This window comes from Mauremys mutica, unplaced genomic scaffold, assembly GCF_020497125.1.
Source record: "Mauremys mutica isolate MM-2020 ecotype Southern unplaced genomic scaffold, ASM2049712v1 000789F_np12_obj, whole genome shotgun sequence".
Classification (NCBI taxonomy): domain Eukaryota; kingdom Metazoa; phylum Chordata; order Testudines; family Geoemydidae; genus Mauremys; species Mauremys mutica.
The window spans coordinates 35,821-43,041 of NW_025423052.1; the positions used below are offsets into that span (position 1 = coordinate 35,821).

Genomic DNA, 7,221 nt, shown 5'->3' on the forward strand with positions numbered 1-7,221 from the left:
AACAGAAAGCCTTGCTTGCTAAGATAGGCCTGGTCAGCAAATTGCCAGGTGTTGGAGCTTAGAACTAAATGATTGTGTCTTATTCAGAATTGCAGACTGAACAAAGAATCCCTATTGTGTTTGTTTCTTCTCTAGGGAGACATTCTTCCCACAGATCCAACCTTGAGTTTATGAAAATTGGCACGTCAGTATAAGATATGGCATCCTTCCACCTCCCTTCCAAGGGACCAATGCCTGCCTTAAGACACACAGAAAACAATCTTTATTGCCATATACTGTCACTCTTTCTTTGCTTTAACCCCTAGGAATGTACCTGTTGGACAATCAAAGGAGTTGCTCCATTCCTATGGATCCCAAATCAGAATTCAACATATATATTTTATACTAATAACATTTTATCAGAGTATTAATGAAATGTTAACTTGCTAACTTGAGACCATGGGTGGAGACATTATCTAATCTGTTAATCATTGGCTAATGTGCTTATCCTGTCTTGCAAAACCCGTCCCGGGGTGTGGAACTGCCTAGCCTGTCACTTTCCCCCGCCCGTGGAAAATCTATATATTCTATTGTAATTAATTAATTAACAGTGTCTCTGAGCCTAATAAGCCCACTCCACCAGCACTGTGTGTAATAAAGTCCTATTCTTGACCTCTACACGGTGTAGATTTATGTCCTTCACAGACACCTGCTGAAGAAAGAGGAGATTCAGCATCCAGCTTGGCTGAATGCGTCTCCTCTCCCCACAGCTTGGTAATTTTTGAGGAAATGGAGAAGACTGCCTTTGCCTAGCTGTACATCGCTTGCAAAAGAGACAGGTCTTTTTGGTGACAAGTGTTAAAAGGAGCCATTAGACAAATGTGGAGACAGGAAAAATGTCCCTCAATTGAACTGGCATCTGTGGATGCTGAAGCCACAACACAGAGCGCTAAACACTATATGAGAACGGGTGGTGTCAGAAGAGTCTCTACCAAAGCCTTTTCCCACCAGCAGGGGCCTCTCTGTGCACAGAACTCCTGGTAGCGTGATGGCTGCAGGCAGTGGAGAACTCCATTTTGGCATCTCTTTGTTAGTGAACATCTGCAGTGGCTGTTTAAAGGTCTCTGGATAGTGATCTTTGAGACGAGCTGGCTGAAGAACCTTCCTACTAACCAGGAGAGCCTGGCTTGGCCTGCCAGTTCTTCCTTGCCAAAGCTAGTGTGTCTGTTGGCTCCTTTTTTTGTATCTCTTTTCAGAAAAAAACCTGTCAGCAGAATCCTTCTAAGTGCTTGTTCAAGACAGAGAGAGCCTTCCTTGCGGCTGAGTCTTGGTGCCATGGGGCATGCCTCACTGCAGCACCTCCTGCTGACCATCCTAGCAATTAGCTCTGGTTCACCGGTGCGCCTTCATCTAGTAGCGTCTGGCCACCATCTGTTCTATCATTAGGACCCATGTTGCTCTCAGGACTTCAGTGTCCTCTTATGGACACAGCCCTCTGGCTGTGCCCCACTCAGTTCTCTCCAAGCTGCTGGGTGGGTGGGGGATGTCCTCTACCCAGACACTTGCCTCAGTGGCCGGCTGCAGTCCAGGGTGTAGCCACCTGTGTCAGTGGCTACTGAGGCAAAAGGTGTGAACCTCCAACCCTGCCATCTGTTTCCCTGGACCATTTCCCAACAGACCTAGAACCTTCCTCCACCTTTGTATCAGGGCCTTAGTCTGGCAGTAGTCAGCCAGGAGGTCACTCATGCACCCGTTACCCCAGCACTACTCTGATCATGGTGCCCTCCCTGCTCCTTCCTTCCTTCCTTCATGGCAGCCAATCCTCCCTCCTCAAACTCCAAGGAGTGACTAACTCTTGCTGTGCTGAGCAGCTCTTTATATATGGGCTGCTCCAGCAAGCCTTCTCCTGATTGGCTCTCCCAATAAGCCCTTTCTTGATAGGCTGGGTTCTGCACAGCCTCTTCAAGGCTGCCTTAATCTTTCTCCTGCTTGTTTGGGGCAGACAGCCCACCACACATGGAAAGTGGCAAATGAGAATTCTGGAGCTGAAGGAAAGGTTACCATGACTCAGAACTGAGCCGAGGTTGCTGCGACTGAAAAACAGATCACTAACCATTATATGATCACAGTGACTGGTGGGAGAGGCACATGTTAGAAGCCCTCTGTCTACTCAGCTGTGGCTTTCTGTGCACAGAGAGCCAGACACCTCAAGGACTGCAAGTCTTGAGGGAAATGGGGAACGTCTGTACTTAAGAATTTGCAGGTGTTGACTTGAACCAGCAAATGAAACAGTTGCAAATATTTTCTTGAGGCAGGCACCATGGCTTAGCTGGCTAAAGCACCTGTCTAGTAAACAGGAGATCCTGGGTTCAACTCCCAGTGGTGCCTTGGTGTATGGCTTTTGTCTCCTCTGCTCACATTTTCCTGTGTCTTCCTAGGAAACAGAAGAGGCCTCCCTTGGTATCCAAGTCATTGCTTGCTAAGGAAAAGGCTTCTTTGGAGAGAAGCATTGGAAACAATCAAATCACAAACCTGGAGTTGATGAAAACGCTACTATGACTGGCATTGGCATGGCGGTTGCTTCAACTGCAATTGCTGCAACACGAGAGTCTGCGCCACACATCCTTGTGATTCCCTGGAGATGTTCACACACAGATGTCATGTCACCTTCCTTTTGATTGTCATTGATGAAAAATGGAGCAGTTGGGAGAAAAGTCCCAGAGAGTCGCACCGTGGCTAAGCTGGGTGACTCACCTGCCAGGTAAAGTGGAGTTAGGGATGCAGCTCCCAGTAGTGCCTTAACAAATGTGTCTGCTCTTCCCACCTTTTGGTGAATCTTTTGCGGAAACAGAGAAGACTGCCTCTGCCTTGCAATGCAAATGCTTGCAAAAGAAACCAGTTGTTTTTTCTGACAAGTGTCAGAAGGAGGCACATAAGAAATGTGGAGACAAGGAAAAGGTCATCGTAACTCCACTTGTATCCATGGCTCTTGAGGCCAGAAAGCAGAGCACTAAGCACTGTATGACCACAGCAAAATCTAAACTTTACACCTTATTACACTAGGCAGTAGTTAGGTCAAGCAATTTTCTCATCCTACTGGATGTTACCCTCCTTAATACATAGAATTCCCCCTAAAACCTGGATTACTGTCCTCAGATGACCTTCATTTTCTCAGGATTCCTGCTGCTTCCAGCATAGGTGGGGGAGGAGAAAGGCAAAAACATGATGCCACAGTCTCCTATTTTATATCCTTAGTTCAAGTGTCTAGAAGACACTTGCCCAGAAGTGTCTGGGTGGGCTCTGATGAGTCACTAGTTTGGGGAATCCTCCTGGTGTGGTCTTGTGCAACTGATTCATAGACTTGAGCGGTCCCCACAGTGTTGTGTTTGGGCATCTGTCACTGAATTGGAAATCCCTTAATTACAATTCCTCTGCTGATTCATGGCTGTTGAACACCCTCCTCGGCAGGGGTCACTAGCAAAATTATAGCCTATTTCAGTAACAACCATACAGCAAAATGCATAACTTCACACACCCTCATGCTATACATATTTGGACAGAATAACCGATTTCAGCAGATCATGACTTTTCAAATGATAACTTACATGGAATGGTTTGTAGGACATATCACAGCCATATATGAATGATGACTATGTGAGCTACAGGGAGCTATTTTGAAGTACATCATATCACAAAAGCCTCTAGAGACTGGCCTTTGGGAAGAGCTGGCTGAAGAGCCTTCTGAGTAACTGAGAGATCCAGGCTTGGCCCTGCCAGTTTGTGCTTGTGAACTAAACTTCTCCGTTGGGCTCCCTTTTTTGTGTCTCTTTCACAGAAACAGAGCAGAAGTTCTTGGCCAATCCTTGAAAGTGCTTGTTCAAGACACAGAGAGCCTCTGTGCTGGGGCAGGGGTAGGGGTGCAGGAGGTGGTCAGGGGGTGGAGGTGCTTACCTCAGGCAGCACAGCTCCCAAAGTGACTGGCACACACTCCCCTCCGGCAGTGGCTCCTAGGCAGTGGGATACGGGGGCAGGTCAGCTGTGGCATTTGCACTCAGGGCTGCAGGGATATGCCGGCCACTTCCAGGAGCAGTGTGGCAGGGAGGGAGGGGGCAGAGTGGGCAGGGAGCCGCCTTAGCGCTGCTGGCACATCTCCGTGTGTCACTTGGGGAGGCATCAGGTCTCTGTGGGCTGCCTGGGGCAGGGGCAGGGGCAGGGGCTGAGGGGGCTCGGGCCACCCCTTTGCCTCCTCTCTCCAGGCTCCCAGCCCATCTTGCCGGCCGACAGGGATTTTAGGGTGCAGCAGCGCAGGGAGCAGGAAGGGCAAACCACAGAGGCTGCCTCCCCCACATGCAGGAAAATGGCTTGACCTACTGGCCCCACAGACTAAGGCACCAGGCCTCCAGCTTGCCCCATTCGACCCAATGGGTTGATCTTGTGGCCAGAATTATTTGCAGTCGGGATTTCCCCCAACAGTGCCCCACAGGGGTCCAGGGTCAGCTCCAGCACAGGCCGCACACGAAGGCTTAATGCTCGACCTGCAGCACATGCTGGGCAGGCTCTAGACCGGGCTCCCCATGGCAGGAGAGAAGAAGAAGACTCGGCCCCTGGAGGGGCAGGCTGGGGCTTCCTGGATCCCATTTGCTCACAGCCAGCGCCCTGCCCCCACTCCCGTGTCATCAATGGCGCCCCCAGGTCAGCCAGAATGGAGCAGCGGTTTTCACTGCACCAAGTCCACTTACGGCTTACAGGCAACTCCCAAACTCACCACAGCCCACCATGTCGGCCAGAAAGGAGCCCACTCAGCCTCGCCATTGCTGCTTTTCCGTCCCCCCAGAACCCTGCTTCTCCTGGGCTGCAAGGCGCCATCCCAGGGAAGCCAAGAGGCAGGCACAGGATTCTGCCTCCCAGCAGCCAACCGCACCTCCCCCGGCTTTGCAGAACGAATGGTGACGCTCTACTAACCCCACTTAGCCGCAATGATGTGCTTAGCTTCTGCCCTGCCTTTCTCAGCTCGACTTTCCTCTTTTGCCCCATTCCTGCCTCACTTCCTCCTTTGGCAAGTCACACAGAGGAGGCCAGCAGGAAGAGCCGGCCTCCACCGGCCAACCTCCAACAGCAGAGGAGGCCAAGCCACAAGCCTCCAAAAGGTGACACGCTGCACTCCTCTAGGTTCTCCAGCCTGACGCCAAGGTGCTTTCTCCACTGCTGTCAGCACCCTCTGTCATGCGGGGGTTGGAGTTATCCCAGGGACAGGCCAATAGGAGAAGGAGGAGGCCTTCCTGAACAGCAAGGGGATCTGGGAAAAGGAAGCCAGCATGTTTCTGCCTGGTTTTGAACCAGGGACCTTTTGCGTGTTAGGCAAACGTGATAACCACTACACTACAGAAACTCCATTTTCTTGGCTCTTGCTCACCCTGGCACAGACCGATGGACAAACCTGGAGAAAGTGGTGGCAGCCTTTCAATGGGTCAGCTGGCAGAGCAGAGGACTGGAGCGGGCACTCAGGAAGTCATCCTTACGTCGCCCTTGTGACTCCAGCTTGAGGGAGAGCTTCTTTTTCTTCCCCTTGCTGACAAAGAGCAAGAGAAGAATGAAAGGTCAAGTGGGCCAACTTGGTGCAGAAGCCCATGCTGTCTTTTCCTGCTGCATAGCCTGAAATGAGGGACTCGTGGCAGTTAAAGGAACTGCTGCATTTTCAGAAAACATCCCACCCATGCACAAAGGGGGACAGAAGAGCCTGTTAGTCTAGCATGCTCCCAACTGAACTACTTCAGCAGCTGCTCGGTTTCTTTTTGGCCTATTACTTTTCTGTCTGCGATGTTTTTGTCAGCTGTGGCACAAAAAAAGGACGTCATTGCGAGCGGCCCATGAAGACAAGATTCACTTTTGCCTTCATTGCTCGGCTTTACTCGCTTCCTCGCCCTATTCCTGCCTTAGTTCCTGGGTTACCTGAAGGCGACGAGGGGCCAGCAGTATCAGGAGGAAGTTGGGCTGCTAGACCCTGGTGGCAAAAGTCCTGCCACCACTTGCCACCCCACTCTCTTTTCCCAGCGTCACATATTGGCCACCAGGGACTTGGGGACCAGCAGCGCAACGGAAGGCAGTGGACAGCGCCACCCTCACCTTGAAGCTCCGGCTCGTTAAACCACATCTTCAGTCGCTGATGGCCAATGAGAGACCGACATCGCTTGCTATTTTAGCACTTGGAAATGCCATTGGTCAGTCATTGGATCTCTGTAATGCTGTTACAGAACAAATGAACATAGAATCTCAGTGTGACATTCTCTACCTTTCGGGGAGCGGCTGTAACCCCCATAATCATCGTGATCTTACATATAGAGCATGATGTGTAAGGTATCAGGGAAAGGATATGATCAGCTGAAAGTCACTTCTCTACCCATAGATGTAGACCACTCATGCATATGAAGTCATGAGAATTGTGCAGTGTGGTTGTCACTGTGCTGCAAGGTGGGGGAGTCAGCCAAATATTAGCTCCCTAGTGGCAACAGCAAGGAAAATAACCAACACCCGGACAGGGTGTCAAACAACCCATCGACAGCCATTGCCCAGCAAGGGAGCTACAATGCAATGACTCACCTGCATGAGGACACCCCAGGGGAATTGCTCAGACTTGCTTGGAGAGACGCAGTGATGCTCACCTGACTCTGAAGGGGGGGGGGGCAAAGCCATGAGGGAAGAAAGGACATGATAAAAGGAGAGACATTTGCCAGGCTTTATCTCTCTCTGCCACCTGCATCTACAGACACCCCCACACCAAGCAACTGAAGCGCTGATGAAAGGGGAGAGCCTGGCTGAAAAGCCACCAGCCAGCCTGTGGTGAGAAGCATCTGAGTTTGTAAGGGTACTGAAAGGGTTAAGATCAGCTTAGAATTAAAAGCAATGAGGAGTCCGGTGGTACCTTAAGGACTAACAGATTTATTTGGGCATAAGCCTTCGTGGGTAAAAAGCCCACTTCTTCAGATGCATGGAGTGAAAATTGCAGATAGAGGCATAAATATAGATTGGAACATGAAGTGACGGGAGTTACTGTACAAGGGGAGAACCAGTGTTGAAGGCTAATTCAGTCAGGGTGAATGTGGTCCTCTCCCCATAATTGATGGGGAGGTGTCAATACCAAGAGAGGGAAAATTGCTTTTGTCGTGAGCCAGCTACTCCCAGTCCTTATTCAAGCTCAAATTAATGGTGTTAAATTTGCAAATCAATTGTAACTCTGCAATTTCT

General features: G+C 50.3%; 2 non-coding genes across 2 annotated transcripts; one reads left to right on the forward strand and one right to left on the reverse strand.

The window, feature by feature from the left end:
- Nucleotides 1-2,293: 2,293 nt before the first annotated feature.
- On the forward strand, nt 2,294-2,367 carry TRNAT-AGU. Its single transcript has one exon. It is a non-coding gene; the product is annotated as a tRNA-Thr (tRNA).
- Nucleotides 2,368-5,295: 2,928 nt separating this feature from the next.
- TRNAV-AAC lies at nt 5,296-5,368 on the reverse strand. Its single transcript has one exon. It is a non-coding gene; the product is annotated as a tRNA-Val (tRNA).
- Between the last annotated feature and the right edge of the window lie 1,853 nt (nt 5,369-7,221).